Source organism: Sycon ciliatum, chromosome 12, assembly GCF_964019385.1.
Source record: "Sycon ciliatum chromosome 12, ocSycCili1.1, whole genome shotgun sequence".
NCBI classification, from domain to species: domain Eukaryota; kingdom Metazoa; phylum Porifera; class Calcarea; order Leucosolenida; family Sycettidae; genus Sycon; species Sycon ciliatum.
The window spans coordinates 25,227,635-25,245,456 of record NC_088654.1 but is presented as its reverse complement, the minus strand read 5'-3'; the positions used below and the strand labels follow the sequence as shown (position 1 = coordinate 25,245,456).

General features: G+C 43.6%; 1 protein-coding gene across 1 annotated transcript in view; it reads right to left on the bottom strand.

Moving 5' to 3' along the window:
* Positions 1-17,822, bottom strand: part of LOC135827826 (mucin-2-like) — a 324,797-nt gene that overhangs the window by 107,380 nt on the left and 199,595 nt on the right. The window lies entirely within an intron of this gene.

The following is a 17,822-nucleotide window of genomic DNA, read 5'->3' as shown; positions in this document are numbered from 1 at the left end:
ACACACATTATGATACATTCTCTTTCTCACGCATGCACACAAACACACACACACATGCGCGTGCACACTTACTCACACACACACACAAACACACACACACTCACATACACACTCACACACGCGCGCGCACACACGCACACAAATAGGCAGCGGGACTACCAGCTAGAGTCACGTGACCTTGCGGACAAAGTTACGGAGGTAGAACTTATTTTATCTCTTTTCAACCAATCCACAGGCCAAGAAGAGATGCGTAGACGGAAGAACCGTACTCTTGGTGATACTGATCGCAAACATGATTAATTCCTCCAGGCCATTGAGCACCCAATTCTCAACCTTATCTAACCAAAGTTCTTGTCAAAGCAGCATGCCAGTTCAAGAACATCTCGTCAGACATACATATCGATACATGTCTGGTACACTCTCACTAACAAGCAGGCATCGCAGGCTACATTCGCACCAGCAATCACAAGAAGTTGTAATGAGTGAATATTTCTATAAAATTATTAATTAAAAGGAAAATACGTAATGGACAAATGAAGGTGTAGAGGATCGCCCAAAAACACTGACAAGGAGACAGTAAATGGTACACAGTACTCGTATGCATGTACTTATAACACATATTACAGCAGCACAACGAGAAAGACAATGTACCATAATGTTACATCAATAAATTTTACAGAGTTATTTTGGGAGTAGGAATGAAGATGTGTTCGAAGCAGTACACTGCGTAAGCACTACGTTGAGCCACAATATTGAAATACAGTTTCCTGCAGTCAAAACAAGACACTCACACTTCTCTGGTCTAGTTCGCCATTCTTATCGATAACATGACTTGATTTAATTTCTTACGATGGTTCTTGAGAATGGATCGATGATGTCTTGAATAGATGTCTTCCCTGAACGATTTCAACTGAGAGGCAGTTTCAGTTTCAACAAGCTGGACATTGTCTTTCTGTGGAGTCTTCCACAAGAAAGACAGAGCTACACACACGAAGGTGCTTGATGTACTCAGTAGTCAGTACCTTCTTGGAGATGAACATATTTTCATTTCCATCTTCATTATATTTTCGTCTCTGCATCGTCGACGATGTCCACTTCTAACTCTGTAATCTTGTCACCCATCCTCTCCAAAAACACAAAAGCGAGTGCTGCTTGTATGCTGGATCAGTTGAAGTCAGTCTCCGTTCTAGCAAGATCGTCATGCAAAAAAATTACGTGACTGAAAATATTCCGAAATAGCTTTTCTGAACGACGAAGTTTGTTCTTCAAATATGATGAATAGCACAATCTACTAGCCAGAACGTCCTCTCAAAAGAGATTCTATCTGAAGCCTGCAAGATTTTCGACCACCCTCCGTTTTGGAGAGGAGCCCACACACCAGGCTCGAGCTACAAGTAAACTACGGGAAGATCGAGAGTTGATCGAAATCTTTCTCGCTCACTTCTGAAACCTGTGAAGGAAAAAAGTATGCTGATCGCGTGAATGCCTACAGTTGAGTCATACTAATTATTTTGACGTGGATCCTGTGACCGTTCACGGAGAAAGTCGCAGCTGTTTCTGACTGGTCATCGGGATTCAAACTGGTGTGTGACTTTATGACTGCTCTTCGGGGATTTGTGACTGTTTGATTGGTCACGGGGATCGTGATCGGTCATCGAGACGTGACTGCTCACTGAGTCCTACATATAAACTCTCATCTAAATCAAGAATATCTTACGTAGACATGGTTGCACACCAGGCACTGTCCAAGTACCATTGGCTTGGCATGTGATAGTTTGTGTTGTTGCAGAAGGATTGACGGCATATTTAGAAGAACAAGTTATTGTCTTGGTACTGCCGACGGTTGTAGAACCATCCATTGGATATGTACCTCCAGTTGGATTCGGGGGTGTCTTACAGTGTCCTAGCAATACAGTTCAAAAGGCAATGGAATTCTAAATTGTTTTGAATGACAAAGTACATTGAGTGTTACGTTTTTTATTCTGGATTCAATACTGTTCACTAGCAATGAATGATTTCAAGCACTTTGACATACTGCACGTATGGTTATTATTATTATTATTAATATTTTTATTCAACGCAATAAATAGAGTAAGCTGCGCACTCAGTACAAACACCATTAGCAAAACTTGTTTTCATGTAAATAACGAAGCTTGTTCCTAAACGTTTTCGTCGCCATCTCATCAGAGGATTACTGGCAAATTAACATTAGCTCTAAACTCAATATATATACGCACAATGCAAGTAATAATTTAGACCCTAACTAGCGCGAGAAAATGAGAGCACCTGTTGAGGCACGGTCGTCAAGGCCTAGACGAGGTCGTCCCCCAAAGAATGGTGCTGAGACTGGAGGTGCACCCTCGCTGGGGACGGAACCAACTGGGGTGTCGCTGTCTTCTTCGTCGGCATCGGCTTTTTCGTCATTGCCTTCGTCTTTACCGTCTCTTCCTTCTGTCCCGTCATCACCGTTGGTATCTGCGGTTTCGTCTTCTTTGACTTCCTTGGTACCGTCATCCGGTGTGTCCACCTCCGGTGGCAGAAAGCGTGGCCGGCCACCGAAGAAACCACTGGATGGTGTGTCTGCGGGACCAGTGACTCGCTCTAGGGCGAGGTTGGCAGAGTCTTTATCGTCTCCGTCGTTGTCGTCATCGTCGTCGTCAGCATCTTCCTCATCTCCCTCCTCCTCTTCATCAACACCAACGGCCATTGCAACGTCAAAGGGAGCATCATCGCAGCAGGCAGTGCCAGTAACGGACGTGCCTTTGGTACTGACATCTACATCGGCCTCGTCTGGATTGGCAGTAGCGGCAAGGAATGTCAGGTCGGTTTCATTGTCACGTAATTCCAAAGTATGTACTGGTTCTAGTAGTGGTGTTAGGGTGTATGAATCGTCTGTTGCTAACCATCTTGTTCAGAATAGTGATTGTCGTTCTAGTTATACTGATGATTGCTTTTCTGTTTGGTCTCGTTCACGTAGTCAAAGGTATCTGCGTGTATTGGAGTCTATCTACATTTTTACCACCAAGCCGATTTTGTGTAGGCAGAAAAAGAATTTGTTTACGTTGAAATTGTTTGTGAATTTAGATCAGTAGTTCTCGTTTGTGGTTGCATGGTTACTTTCTAGTGGTGAATTTATCGCATCTGTTGTCACCTGATATCGTTGATTGATGTAATGTTTCTTTCAGCTCTCATTTTTCTCGCGCTAGTTAGGGTCTAAATTATTGCTTGCATTGTGCGTATATATATTGAGTTTAGAGCTAATGTTGATTTGCCAGTAATCCTCTGATCAGATGGCGACGAAAACGTTTAGGAACAAGCTTCGTTATTTACATGAAAACAAGTTTTGCTAATGGTGTTTGTACTGAGTGCGCAGCTTACTCTATTTATTGCGTTGATTACATTTTTATCTCCACGTAAGCTTTTTAATTATTATTAGGCCAAACTAAAGAAGGTGTGTGGTTCGACTAACATGGAAATTTTTTTAACGGGCGGGCGGGCGGATTTTTTTTTTTTAATATATTTTTTAGTACATGTAAATACACTGTACTGCCTTTAGACATCCAGTACATGTACATCGGCATTATTACGCAGTGTTATGCCATACATGTTGTATAAAGGGATCACTGGCTAATACTTTGAAACATTGTGTAGCTCTGGAACGAGAAGAGAATAACTTCAAGCGGTGACTCTGACTGTCCAAATCATCCAGCAAATGAAGAACGATGCGAGTTGAAAGTAAGTTCGGGAACTACTTCGAACTCAATCGAAGTACAAATTGTACAATGTACCGGTACATGTATTGCTAGTTTGGTGTCGGCGTGCACGAATACATGGGCTTTTTCCATCGACGCTTCCTGTGCTTGCACACATGGAGCAGCAACTTACCGGTACAGGTGAAATATCGTTCCCAATACACGAGGAAAGTGCAATCTCGTCTGTCCTTCATCCCAAAACAGAAGGCCGTCCAATCACTCTCAACCGAACGGTCACTTCAAAATAAGTCTCGCCAGTCTGCCGGTGGTCGTATCGAGTAGACTCTACTACCAGCACAAGGCAGCAGTCGTACCACTCACTGCACTGCATTGCAGTACAACTACAAGTCAAGTCCAAAAGGAGCCGCCTAGCCTGCGTCCGCAGACTCACGCTGCACAACACGTAGACGTGGACGTGTTCAGTCCACGTACGTCAGTCACACGACATCCCGCCGAAAAAACGTTACGGCCGGGCTGAAAAATGTACGGTCGGTCGGGTGAGTCGAACCACAGACCTTCTTTAGTGTGGCCTTATTATTATTATTATTATTCAAAGGATCAGTCGGGGAATATGAAGTTCTCCCAATCCTTTCAAAATTATTATTATTATTTCTCCTTTATTCACTTCTTTCGAAGGCGATAAGCCAGACCCACCGGGAAATATTTCCATGGGTGGGACAGCAAAAAGAAAGTGAAAAAACAAAAACAAAAATAAATAAATAAATAAAACCTAAAAACCAAAGGGACAAGAACTAGTTGAAGGAAGAGGAAGAAAGGAAAGAAACTCAATCCGAACTCCAACATCAAAACAATAATAAAGAATTTGCAGCGACAGGCAAAATACATCAACCAATGAAGGGAGTAGTAACAAAGGAAATATCAGTCTTTATCAGTCGTTATTCAAGTCTCTTAGCTATTGAACATGCAAACGCAGCAGAGGTGCATCTACATGTTAAGGATAGTTCTCAGTATTTTAATCGAACCTTGTATAGCCTCCTGTTGCACAATAGCCAGGTCTCCTCCCTGCACAGTCCGAAGGCATTGAGGAGTCTCCCCCACCAAGCCTCCCAGGGCACCGACAACCACAGGGACCACGTCAACCTGGTTGAGGGACCAAATCCTCGAAATCTCCCGCTTCAAATCATAATATTTCGAGCGCTTTTCAGCCATTTTCTTATTGATGTTGTTCTCACCAGGAACGCTGATGTCTATGATGTAGGCGATGCGCTCCTTGTCATCAACAAGGAGCAGATCGGGCCTGTTTGCTGATAGTTTCAGGTCAGTTGGGACCGAATACTCCCAATAGAGGCGATACTGATTACTCTTGACCAATGCCTTGAGCTGGTGGTCGAATCGTGAAGCACCAGTAGGTAGATCTCGTGCTTTACACATTTCGAAGTGCACATACTTTACTATCCGGTTATGTCGTTCAATGTAACTGGTCCGAGCCAGAACTGGGCAGGCACTGACAATGTGGTCAATTGTTTCTAAGCTGCCCTTGCAAAGCCTGCAATTGGCATCAGCTCGAGGAATTGACTTCATTATGGCGTATTGGTAATTTTTCGTTTTGAGGGATTGGTCTTGTGCTGCCATAATCATGCCTTCAGTTGAAGGTTTCAGTGTCCTTGATTTCAACCACATGAAGGTAAGCTCCTTATCTAGGCGATTCTCCTCCAATCGGCTCCAATATCTCCCATGCAGCGGCATAGTGGAAAGTGTTTTGGATTTTCGCTCAGCGCACGCTTGTTTAATGGTATGCTTATTGGGTAAAGCTGGTCCAGCTGCTGGCAGATCCAAACTCGACAGGAACTTAGCGGCCTTTGCAGTTATTGAGTGGCTTTTTGTTGTAGGTTTTTGTTGATGATACTGATAAAGCAGGCTTATTCTGTCTATTGGGCTGGTACTCATGTAGCGGGCCAGGCCACACATGCTCCGGCCGTGCATATCCTCACAAGAGACCAAGCCCCGGCCTCCATCTCCCCTCTTCATGTAGAGCCTGTTGACTGAGGCTTTGGGGTGGTGAAATCCAGACGCAGTCAAGGCTGATCTTGTCACTCGATCTGTGGTCTTGATTTCAGCCTCGGTCCAATTTACGATTCCATAACTATATGTCATAACCGGCAGAGCGTACGTATTATTATTATTATTATTATTATTATTATTATTTGACTTGTTTGACTTATTATTTGACTTGGGGCTCCCCGCGTGCTAGTTTGTACGTGAAGTGTGTGGGTACAGTGAGGGCTGCGTCCCACCCGCCTGTGTGGATTCACAGGAAGTGTGAGTTACGAAGTCTGAAGAAAACGTTGAATGGTCTCTGCTTGGATGACGACTACACCATAGCTCAGTGGTTAGAGCATCGCTGGCTACAAGCGAGGGTCCCTGGTTCGAGTCCTGGTGGTGACAGTCAATTTTTTCTTCAGACTTTTCCCGTTTGTCTCTTTCCCTCAAAACCAGTTAATATTATTATTATTATTATTATTATTATTATTATTATTATTATTATTATTATTATTATTCAAACAGTAGTTTGGAGGCGGTGGGAAAACAGTTTCGTAATAAGTATTCGCATGCAACGACGCAAATCCACACAATTCAGTAGACACTTCTTTTCTATCAAACGTTTTCTTTCCCTTCTCTTCAGGATAGTACAGGGAATGTTGGAAATTTGGAAAAACACATAACTATATAGAAAAATAGAGAAAAAGTCAACACTTCAACATAGGCGATAAAATGACTAAAGTGTGAAAAAAAAAAAAAAAAACTCGAAAACAAAAGCAGCAAGTTGTAGACAAACACGTTGAACACATCAAGAAGCACTTGTCACACTTTCACGAGGTGTGACACCAAACAACTGCAACGATAACACATTCTCCTTCTGTACACATAGTTCTGGATCTAGTTTACGAATATACAGAGCTTCTAACACAGCAAGATGTAACTTAGACCTTCCACGAGTTAAAACCGAAAAGACATCATCACTATACAACTCACGACAATTAGCACTTCCCGGTACTCGTCCTCGTCGTGGCCGTCCTCCAAAATGTGCTGTGCAGTCCGATACTGGAACGCCTTTGTCTGCGTCCAGTGTAGATGTACGCATGCGCGCCTCCGCCTCGACGGGCGGGGAGCTTGGCCCATCTCAGACTAGCGTGAGGAAGCGAGGAAGACCATCCCGAAAACCGCATATGTGACACCGGAGCTCACGGACACCGGAAGAGTTACCAGAAGCAAGGTGAAGAGACGAAGTACTGGAGATTTGAATACGTCGGTACTGGAAGTGACAACAACGATCAACAAGAGGAAACGAGGAAGACCGAGGAGTCAAACGAAAACGACCATGAATTCAAAGGACGTTGGAGGTGTCAACAAGCCCAACGGAAGAGAACAACGGCAAACGTCGAAGGTGACAGAGCTAAATGATCGGACATCGTCCATCAAGCGTCATTTGTCGGGAAGTGCTAATTGTCGTGAGTTGTATAGTGATGATGTCTTTTCGGTTTTAACTCGTGGAAGGTCTAAGTTACATCTTGCTGTGTTAGAAGCTCTGTATATTCGTAAACTAGATCCAGAACTATGTGTACAGAAGGAGAATGTGTTATCGTTGCAGTTGTTTGGTGTCACACCTCGTGAAAGTGTGACAAGTGCTTCTTGATGTGTTCAACGTGTTTGTCTACAACTTGCTGCTTTTGTTTTCGAGTTTTTTTTTTTTTTTTTCACACTTTAGTCATTTTATCGCCTATGTTGAAGTGTTGACTTTTTCTCTATTTTTCTATATAGTTATGTGTTTTTCCAAATTTCCAACATTCCCTGTACTATCCTGAAGAGAAGGGAAAGAAAACGTTTGATAGAAAAGAAGTGTCTACTGAATTGTGTGGATTTGCGTCGTTGCATGCGAATACTTATTACGAAATTATTATTATTATTATTATTATTATTATTATTATTATTATTATGTCACCGTCCAATGGCAGAAGCCAATGCAAAGGAGGGGGCGTTAGCCAGCCATGGCAAGAGAAGAAAAAAAATGAAGGAATGAAGATGATAATCGGAAGAAAATAATGCATCAGCGGGGTGAAATGTATCACTATGTTGACCATGGTGGAGAGCGGCGAGATAAGCTAGCAAAAGAGGCGAGCGAGCCTACAACGTGGCATGACATTTAACATGGTCTATGAACTGTCTAATATTGGATATTGTCTTCATTTCCATGGGCAGCTTGAGCCAATACGAGTATGCAGAGAAGATAGGAGATTTGGTAAACATAGTTGACAAAGCTATGGGAAGTACTATGCCATTGCGAGTGTCCCGTGCGAAAGTAAACCAATTATATTTGGTGAGATGTTCAGGGACAATGTTCAGTTTAATACGATGGACCAGAACGCATGACTGTCTCTGCGACAGGATAGAGATGGGGCTGGTGGAGGCCAAACTATATAGATCAGTAGAGGGGAAAAGAGAGGGTTTACGAAAAATAATTTTCAACACACGTTTATGATGTATTTCTAGTGTCTGTACAGCAGATTTACTAAGCAGGGAATGCCAAGCAGTGGCGCCGTACAGAAAGATAGGAAGGAGGTAGCATTTATAAAAGAGACGAATACATTCGGGGGACAAGTGGGAGCAGTGAGACATCAGGCAACCTACAGATTTGCTAACTTTGTTGCATACAAAATCTACGTGAGAATTCCAGGACAATTGCGAGTCAAATACAACACCCAAATGCCTGTGCGTATCTACAATATTGATATTAATAGCCGAATCAAGTCCGGGAAGGGTAAATGTGGGAGGGTGGTCTAGTTGAGGGAGAAAGACTATTTCTGTTGTCAAGATATTGGGTTTCAGACGCCATGACAACATCCATTTGTGAACAACATTGATTCCATTCTGAAGCTTTGTACACAGGTTTGCAATGTCAGCGTCAAACTGAATGAGGGCTGTGTCATCAGCAAATAGTGACAAACCATCTATACAGTCAGGTAGATCGTTTATATACAACAAGAATAGTAGAGGCCCCAGTATAGATCCCTGGGGGACTCCCGACTTCACAGGCAGTGGGTCTGAGAGTACCCCTTCGACTGACACTGATTGCGTTCTATCTGTTAGGTAGTCCGTAATCCACGCCAGAGACGCTCCGGAAACATTGTACATTGCAGATAATTTAGCTAGGAGTCCACGGAACCATACCGTGTCAAACGCCTTTGCTAGGTCGACAACACATACCAACATGTTGGTGGTCATGACGAAGGGCCACAATGTCCTGCACAAGGCGTGTCAGCTGCATGGTGGTTGAGTCTCCTCGTCGAAAACCAGATTGGACTGGGGCAAGGGCAGGCGACACATGAGCATAAAGCTTATCAAAGAATAATCGCTCACATAGTTTCGATACACAGGACAACAAGGAGATAGGACGGTAATTGCTGGCTTGTGACTTGGAGCCTTTGCTCTTGTAAACCGGAACAACCTTGGCGAGTTTCCATGCTGCTGGAAATTTACCCGTCGAAAAGGACACATTAAAAATACGACAGAGGGGGTACGATATCGACGGGGCAAGTTTCTTCAGGACATCATTCGTAATGGCGTCCAAGCCAGGACTGCGGCGAGACTTTAGTCGGGCGATAACCTTTCTAACATCCGCAGTTGTGGTGATGACCTGAATAAATGTTTCATGAAGTTGGCTGTGGACACGAAGAGCTGGAAGTGATAACGAGGGATCATCCGGCACAGCAACGGAGGCGAACTGCTGGTTGAGGACTGTAGCCTTGTCGAAACTGCCAGAAACTGGATGACCATCTTCATCAATGAGGTGAGGAAGGCCACGATCCTGCTGACTATTCCGCTGAGAACGAACAAACTGGTACATGTTAAGGTTACCTGACGCCATGCTGGCCTGTATAGATGCCAAATAGTCACGGTGAAGAGATCGAGATAAGTTTCGTACTCTGTTACGCTGAACTTTGAAGGCAGACTGGTTAGCTGGGGTTGGAAACTTCCTATATCGGCTGTAGAGTTCGTACTTCAACTTAATGGCAAGTACTAAATCTCGATTAACCCACGGAGGATATTTCCTAGATACAGCTCGCTGGGTGGAGGAAGAGATTTTCCGATAAGGCGACAGGTAGTGGGAACATGCATCATTCAAGGAAGAGGAGAATCTGGCTAATGCGTCGTCGACATCTGGTGTGTCCATGAGATCATACCAGTTGAGCGAGGAAAGGTACATATTTACTGCTACCCAGACAGAAGGTGGCACTTGCGCAAAATTGTATGGAGTGGCTGGGGAACTACGGGCAGGATAGCATGGTACTTCCTTTGCAGGCGTTCGGGTTACAGTTCTGTAGAAAAGGGTGGTAACTACCTGTGAATGGTCGGACGCACCAAGCGGGGCAGCATCGTCGACAGAGAATACTGATTGAGGACGATTGGTAGCGAGCAATTCTAGGCACGACAGGGTTCCGTTAGGAGAGGTGTGAGTGGGAAAATCTACCAGCTGGGAGAGACCGAAGCTGGAGAATATATGTGAAAGTTCCTTTCCAGCACGTGATGTAGCGTCACCGCTCCACCAGTCAGAGTTGTGAGCATTGTAGTCACCAGTGAGGAGTATATCAAAGGATGAGAGGTCTACAGCCCGTAGGGTATCCGTCATCATGTCACAAAATGAGGTAAGTTCAGGTAGGGATTGCGAAGGAGGGCGATACTGACAGCCAATGAGTATAGGATTAGCACCCAGGTCTGCAGGAAGTCCAAGCTCAACCCATATGTTTTCGCATTGGGGAGAGTCAAGGTCTGAGCGCTGGGCTGCATGCAAAAATGTCCCATCTCGTACAAGGATGGCAACACCACCATAACCTCGGAACTGGGCCCTTTGGTTTGCTGGTATTGGCCTATCTCGACGGAAGCACGTATAACCGGGTACACTGAGCATATGTATCGGGCAGAGCCAGGTTTCTGTCAGACATAGGATAGTTGGTGTGTTGGATCGACACAATGCATGGAGTTCAGGGATTTTGTTTGACACGGAGCGACAATTAATCGTAACAATAGTGATATTATGTTGAGTCTTAGGAAAATATGGGAAGGCCTGGGCGCTCAACGGTGCGGAAGCCATCATTCTGACGACGTGGAGGTTTTACCTGGTTTGTTCGTATTTGAATCTGCAAACCGCCACTTTCTTACGGTGTGCTGGATAGTTGCAGGCCAGAATCCGTCACCCAGTACCTTTTCCGTAGCTGAGGCTGGGAATGTCACTCTGGCGTAAGCTGTTCCGAAGGTGCGGGATTCCAAGATGGTGCAGTTGAGCACATCCACTGCACGCTCTTGGCACCAATCCTTGATGGAGTCGGCACTGCAGCCCATGTGGACGTTTCCTACATAGAATATCGCTTTGTCCACCTTTTCGACACCTGTCAGGACTACAGGGTTTGTTTCGACCGTGGGCATAGGCTTGACGTACCGAGATGTGACCCGACGTCGTACAACATCTACCCAAGAGCTCTGTCCATCTGATTTGTTGCGGGAACTGCTGTCCGTAGTGACGTGACCGTTGCCAGCAGGTCTAGGTGCTGTACGAGTAGTGTCTCTGGACTGGGAAGCTGTACGTGGTTGCGAGTGCATACCGGTAGTACGGTCATTTGAACTTGAGCGTGCATGCTGCGATGTGGAGGTGTGCTGTGATCGCGGTGCAGTGGTGATGGATGTGTCAGTTTCATACAGGGAGGGCTCTACGGTAACTTCGTTAGCACTTGTGCGACGGTTGTGGGTGTCATTGGCAGTTTGTGAAAGTGCGCCTGTAGTGAAGTTCCTCAGCTCTAGTACTTCCAATTTTAGGCTGGAAACCTCATCCCGAAGTGAAGAAACAATGGCATTATCATGCTTCGCTTGCTCAAGTTGCTCTCTTAGCTCTATCACTACACATACAAGCTCGTTTAGAGACTTCAGACTACTACTAGTACTGACCTCATTGGCCTTGATCGGGGTTACACCCACACCAGCTTGTCTTAGGGAAACCACAAGGTCAACTCGGCTCTTTGACTCGGCTCCGTCAATCGGATGTTGTTTGGCAAGATGCCGCAGCTCTTCGAAAGTCAGCAAGGCGAGGTCGATGTCCATATTCAATGCCATATTCCTAGTGTGTCCAGATCAAGTTCTCTGTTACAGGTACCTAAAGTAAGCGGAGCTTAAAAACTTGCATCCGCACCTTACCCATGTGATCATATAGACTTATTATTATGTTATGGTATTGCTGGGATGAGTCAGCTTGGAATGAGAAGGGTACATGTATGTGTGGTAAAAAAATTAAGGAATAAGAGAGGGGCCAGCTGAGGACCCTTGCTATTCCTCTTTTTTACCGAGGTCATCATTACTGTTACTCGAGCTGATAGAAACATATTTGCAATACAAGTACTGGAAACTAATGATTGTATTTTTAAAAGATGTTTTCACTAATTTAAAATTCATGCCTCGTGACCTAGGTCAAGCGAAAGCATAGCGAGGCCCCTGAGCTGGCAGCACTCTCTCTCTCTCTCTCTTTGCAAATGTGTAGTGGGCACCAAAACACGAATTTTAACCTTTTGTGTATGGACTGTACAACTTTGATGCCCTGGCATTGAAACCTTTCCAACTTTCAATCGATCGTAAGGTTATTTCCATACACTAAAATATGTACGTCGAACCGATAAACCCCGGCTTTTGTTTTCTTCTAATCCATTCGAACAATGAAGATGGTACTGAGTAAGTTCGACAGGATCTGTCACCAAAACATTCTCCGTCTTATCTTGTAGTCTTTCAATTCCTGGGTCCGATAGTGTACTTCGCTTTTCTTTGAGATGATTGGAAGTGGGTGAAAAGAGCTTGCATTGAAGGGGCCCAGAATTGTACCAAACTTCACTGCCACACCAAGCTGCTCACGACCTCCACTATTACATTCATACTCAAAACCCAAATAAAAAACGTGTGCTGGTCACTCAAGCTATCTGTTTCCCCATTTACGGTGCCCTTGGGCTTTGTGAACTCGGACAGCGGAGCTCCACAGATGGTAACATCGAACAAAAGGAGATTGATGGTAACATCGAACAAAAGAAGATTGGCAAAGAGCGAGTGACACATGTTCATGCTGCATAGCCAAATGGAAAGCTTTATAATCTTTTGACATCTTAAACGGTGCTAATACGTCCTGGATGCGCACTCCAACAGTCTTCCAACTTGGAATCTTCTAAGTTATAATTATGATAACACACTGCTGTTGGAGTGCGCATGCAAGACATTCTAGAGCTCATAGTCAGTTAGTTGTAGAACGTCAGTACCGTTGGTCAGTGTCGTACAGTGTTATTGCATGAGCTGATTGTTTAGTGACTGATGGTGTTTGTGTACATTATAGCATAACGTGTACTTCCTTGGACCCTTTCTCGACTATAAACTCTCATCTAAATCAAGAATATCTTACGTAGACATGGTTGCACACCAGGCACTGTCCAAGTACCATTGGCTTGGCATGTGATAGTTTGTGTTGTTGCAGAAGGATTGACGGCATATTTAGAAGAACAAGTTATTGTCTTGGTACTGCCGACGGTTGTAGAACCATCCATCGGATATGTACCCCAAGTTGGATTCGTGGGTGTCTTACAGTCTCCTAACAATAGAGTTCAGAAAGCAATGGAACATTCTAAATTGTTTTGGATGACAAAGTACATTGAGTGTTATCTTTTTCATTCTGGATTCAATACTGTTCACTAGCAATGAATGATTTCAAGCACTTTGACATACTGCACATATGGTTATGGTATTGCTGGGGCGGCATGAGTCAGCTTGGGATGAGAAGGGTACATGTATGTGTGGTAAAAAAATTAAGGAATAAGAGAGGGGCCAGCTGAGGACCCTTGCTATTCCTCTTTTTTACCGAGGTCATCATTTCTGTTACTCGAGCTGATAGAAACATATTTGTAATACAAGTACTGGAAACCAATGATTGTATTTTTTAAAGATGTTTTCACCAATTTAAAATTCATGCCTCGTGACCTAGGTCAAGCGAAAGAATAGCGAGGCCTCTGAGCTGGCAGCTCTCTCTTTCTCTCTCTCTCTTTGCAAATGTGTAGTGGGCACCAAAACACGAATTTTAACCTTTTGTGTACGGACTGTACAACTTTGATGCCCTGGCATTGAAACCTTTCTAACTTTCAATCGATCGTAAGGTTATTTCCATACACTAAAATATGTACGTCGAACCGGTAAACCCCGGCTTTTTTTCTTCTTTTAATCCATTCGAACAATGAAGATGGTACTGAGTAAGTTCGACAGAATCTGTCAACAAAACATTCTCCGTCTTGTCTTGTAGTCTTTCGATTCCTGGGTCCGATAGTGTACTTCGCTTTTCTTTGAGATGATTGGAAGTGGGTGAAAAGAGCTTGCATTGAAGGGGCCCAGAATTGTACCAAACTTCACTGCCACACCAAGCTGCTCACGACCTCCACTATTACATTCATACTCAAAACCCAAATAATAAACGTGTGCTGGTGACTCAAGCTATCTGTTTCCCCATTTACGGTGCCCTTGGGCTTTGTGAACTCGGACAGCGGAGCTCCACAGATGGTAACATCGAACAAAAGGAGATTGATGGTAACATCGAACAAAAGAAGATTGGCAAAGAGCGAGTGACACATGTTCATGCTGCATAGCCAAATGGAAAGCTTTATAATCTTTTGACATCTTAAACGGTGCTAATACGTCCTGGATGCGCACTCCAACAGTCTTCCAACTTGGAATCTTCTAAGTTATAATTATGATAACACACTGCTGTTGGAGTGCGCATGCAAGACATTCTAGAGCTTATAGTCAGTTAGTTGTAGAACGTCAGTACCGTTGGTCAGTGTCGTACAGTGTTATTGCATTAGCTGATTGTTTAGTGACTGATGGTGTTTGTGTACATTATAGCATAACGTGTACTTCCTTGGACCTTTTCTCGACTATAAACTCTCATCTAAATCAAGAATATCTTACGTAGACATGGTTGCACACCAGGCACTGTCCAAGTACCATTGGCTTGGCATGTGATAGTTTGTGTTGTTGCAGAAGGATTGACGGCATATTTAGAAGAACAAGTTATTGTCTTGGTACTGCCGACGGTTGTAGAACCATCCATTGGATATGTACCCCAAGTTGGATTCGTGGGTGTAATACAGTCTCCTAACAATAGAGTTCAGAAAGCAATGGAATATTCTAAATTGTTTTGGATGACAAAGTACATTGAGTGTTACGTTTTTCATTCTGGATTCAATACTGTTCACTAGCAATGAATGATTTCAAGCACTTTGACATACTGCACATATGGTTATGGTATTGCTGGGGCGGCATGAGTCAGCTTGGGATGAGAAGGGTACATGTATGTGTGGTAAAAAATTAAGGAATAAGAGAGGGGCCAGCTGAGGACCCTTGCTATTCCTCTTTTTTACCGAGGTCATCATTACTGTTACTCGAGCTGATAGAAACATATTTGCAATACAAGTACTGGAAACCAATGATTGTATTTTTAAAAGATGTTTTCACTAATTTAAAATTCATGCCTCGTGACCTAGGTCAAGCGAAAGAATAGCGAGGCCCCTGAGCTGGCAGCACTCTCTCTGTCTCTCTCTCTAACTCTCTCTCTCTCTCTCTCTCTCTCTCTCTCTCTCTCTCTCTCTTTGCAAATGTGTAGTGGGCACCAAAACACGAATTTTAACCCTTTGGGTACGGACTGTACAACTTTGATGCCCGGGCATTGAAACTTTTCTAACTTTCAATCGATCGTAAGGTTATTTCCATACACTAAAATATGTACGTCGAACCGATAAACCCCGGCTTTTTTTCTTCTTTTAATCCATTCGAACAATGAAGATGGTACTGAGTAAGTTCGACAGAATCTGTCAACAAAACATTCTCCGTGTTGTCTTGTAGTCTTTCGATTCCTGGGTCCGATAGTGTACTTCGCTTTTCTTTGAGATGATTGGAAGTGGGTGAACAGAGCTTGCATTGAAGGGGCCCAGAATTGTACCAAACTACACTGCCACACCAAGCTGCTCACGACCTCCACTATTACATTCATACTCAAAACCCAAATAAAAAACGTGTGCTGGTCACTCAAGCTATCTGTTTCCCCATTTACGGTGCCCTTGGGCTTTGTGAACTCGGACAGCAGAGCTCCACAGATGGTAACATCGAACAAAAGGAGATTGGTGGCAACATCGAACAAAAGAAGATTGGCAAAGAGCGAGAGACACATGTTCATGCTGCATAGCCAAATGGAAAGCCTTAATCTTTTGACATCTTAAACGGTGCTAATACGTCCTGGATGCGCACTCCAACAGTCTTCCAACTTGGAATATTCTAAGTTATATGATAACATACTGCTGTTGGAGTGCGCATGCAAGACATTCTAGAGCTCATAGTCAGTTAGTTGTAGAACGTCAGTACCATTGGTCAGTGTCGTATAGTGTTATTGCATGAGCTGATTGTTTAGTGACTGATGGTGTTTGTGTATATTATAGCATAACTTGTACTTCCTTGGACCCTTTCTCGACTATAAACTCTCATCTAAATCAAGAATATCTTACGTAGACATGGTTGCACACCAGGCACTGTCCAAGTACCATTGGCTTGGCATGTGATAGTTTGTGTTGTTGCAGAAGGATTGACGGCATATTTAGAAGAACAAGTTATTGTCTTGGTACTACCGACGGTTGTAGAACCATCCATTGGATATGTACCCCAAGTTGGATTCGTGGGTGTCTTACAGTCTCCTAACAATATAGTTCAGAAAGCCGCTGAATGGAATATTCTAAATTGTTTTGGATGACAAAGTACATTGAGTGTTACGTTTTTCATTCTGGATTCAATACTGTTCACTAGCAATGAATGATTTCAAGCACTTTGACATACTGCACATATGGTTATGGTATTGTTGGGGCGGCATGAGTCAGCTTGGGATGAGAAGGGTACATGTATGTGTGGAAAAAATAAAGGAATAAGAGAGGGGCCAGCTGAGGACCCTTGCTATTCCTCTTTTTTACCGAGGTCATCATTACTGTTACTCGAGCTGATAGAAACATATTTGCAATACAAGTACTGGAAACCAATGATTGTATTTTTATAAGATGTTTTCACCAATTTAAAATTCATGCCTCGTGACCTAGGTCAAGCGAAAGAATAGCGAGGCCCCTGAGCTGGCAGCACTCTCTCTCTCTCTCTCTCTTTGCAAATGTGTAGTGGGCACCCAAACACGAATTTTATCCCTTTGTGTACGGACTGGACAACTTTGATGCCCTGGCATTGAAACCTTTCTAACTTTCAATCGATCGTAAGGTTATTTCCTTACACTAAAATATGTACGTCGAACCGATAAACCCCGGCTTTTGTTTTCTTCTAATCCATTCGAACAATGAAGATGGTACTGAGTAAGTTCGACAGGATCTGTCACCAAAACATTCTCCGTCTTATCTTGTAGTCTTTCGATTCCTGGGTCCGATAGTGTACTTCGCTTTTCTTTGAGATGATTGGAAGTGGGTGAAAAGAGCTTCCATTGAAGGGGCCCAGAATTGTACCAAACTACACTGCCACACCAAGCTGCTCACGACCTCCACTATTACATTCATACTCAAAACCCAAATAAAAAACGTGTGCTGGTCACTCAAGCTATCTGTTTCCCCATTTACGTTGACCTTGGGCTTTGTGAACTCGGACAGCAGAGCTGCACAGATGGTAACATCGAACAAAAGGAGATTGATGGTAACATCGAACAAAAGAAGATTGGCAAAGAGCGAGTGACACATGTTCATGCTGCATAGCCAAATGGAAAGCTTTATAATCTTTTGACATCTTAAACGGTGCTAATACGTCCTGGATGCGCACTCCAACAGTCTTCCAACTTGGAATCTTCTAAGTTATAATTATGATAACACACTGCTGTTGGAGTGCGCATGCAAGACATTCTAGAGCTTATAGTCAGTTAGTTGTAGAACGTCAGTACCGTTGGTCAGTGTCGTACAGTGTTATTGCATTAGCTGATTGTTTAGTGACTGATGGTGTTTGTGTACATTATAGCAT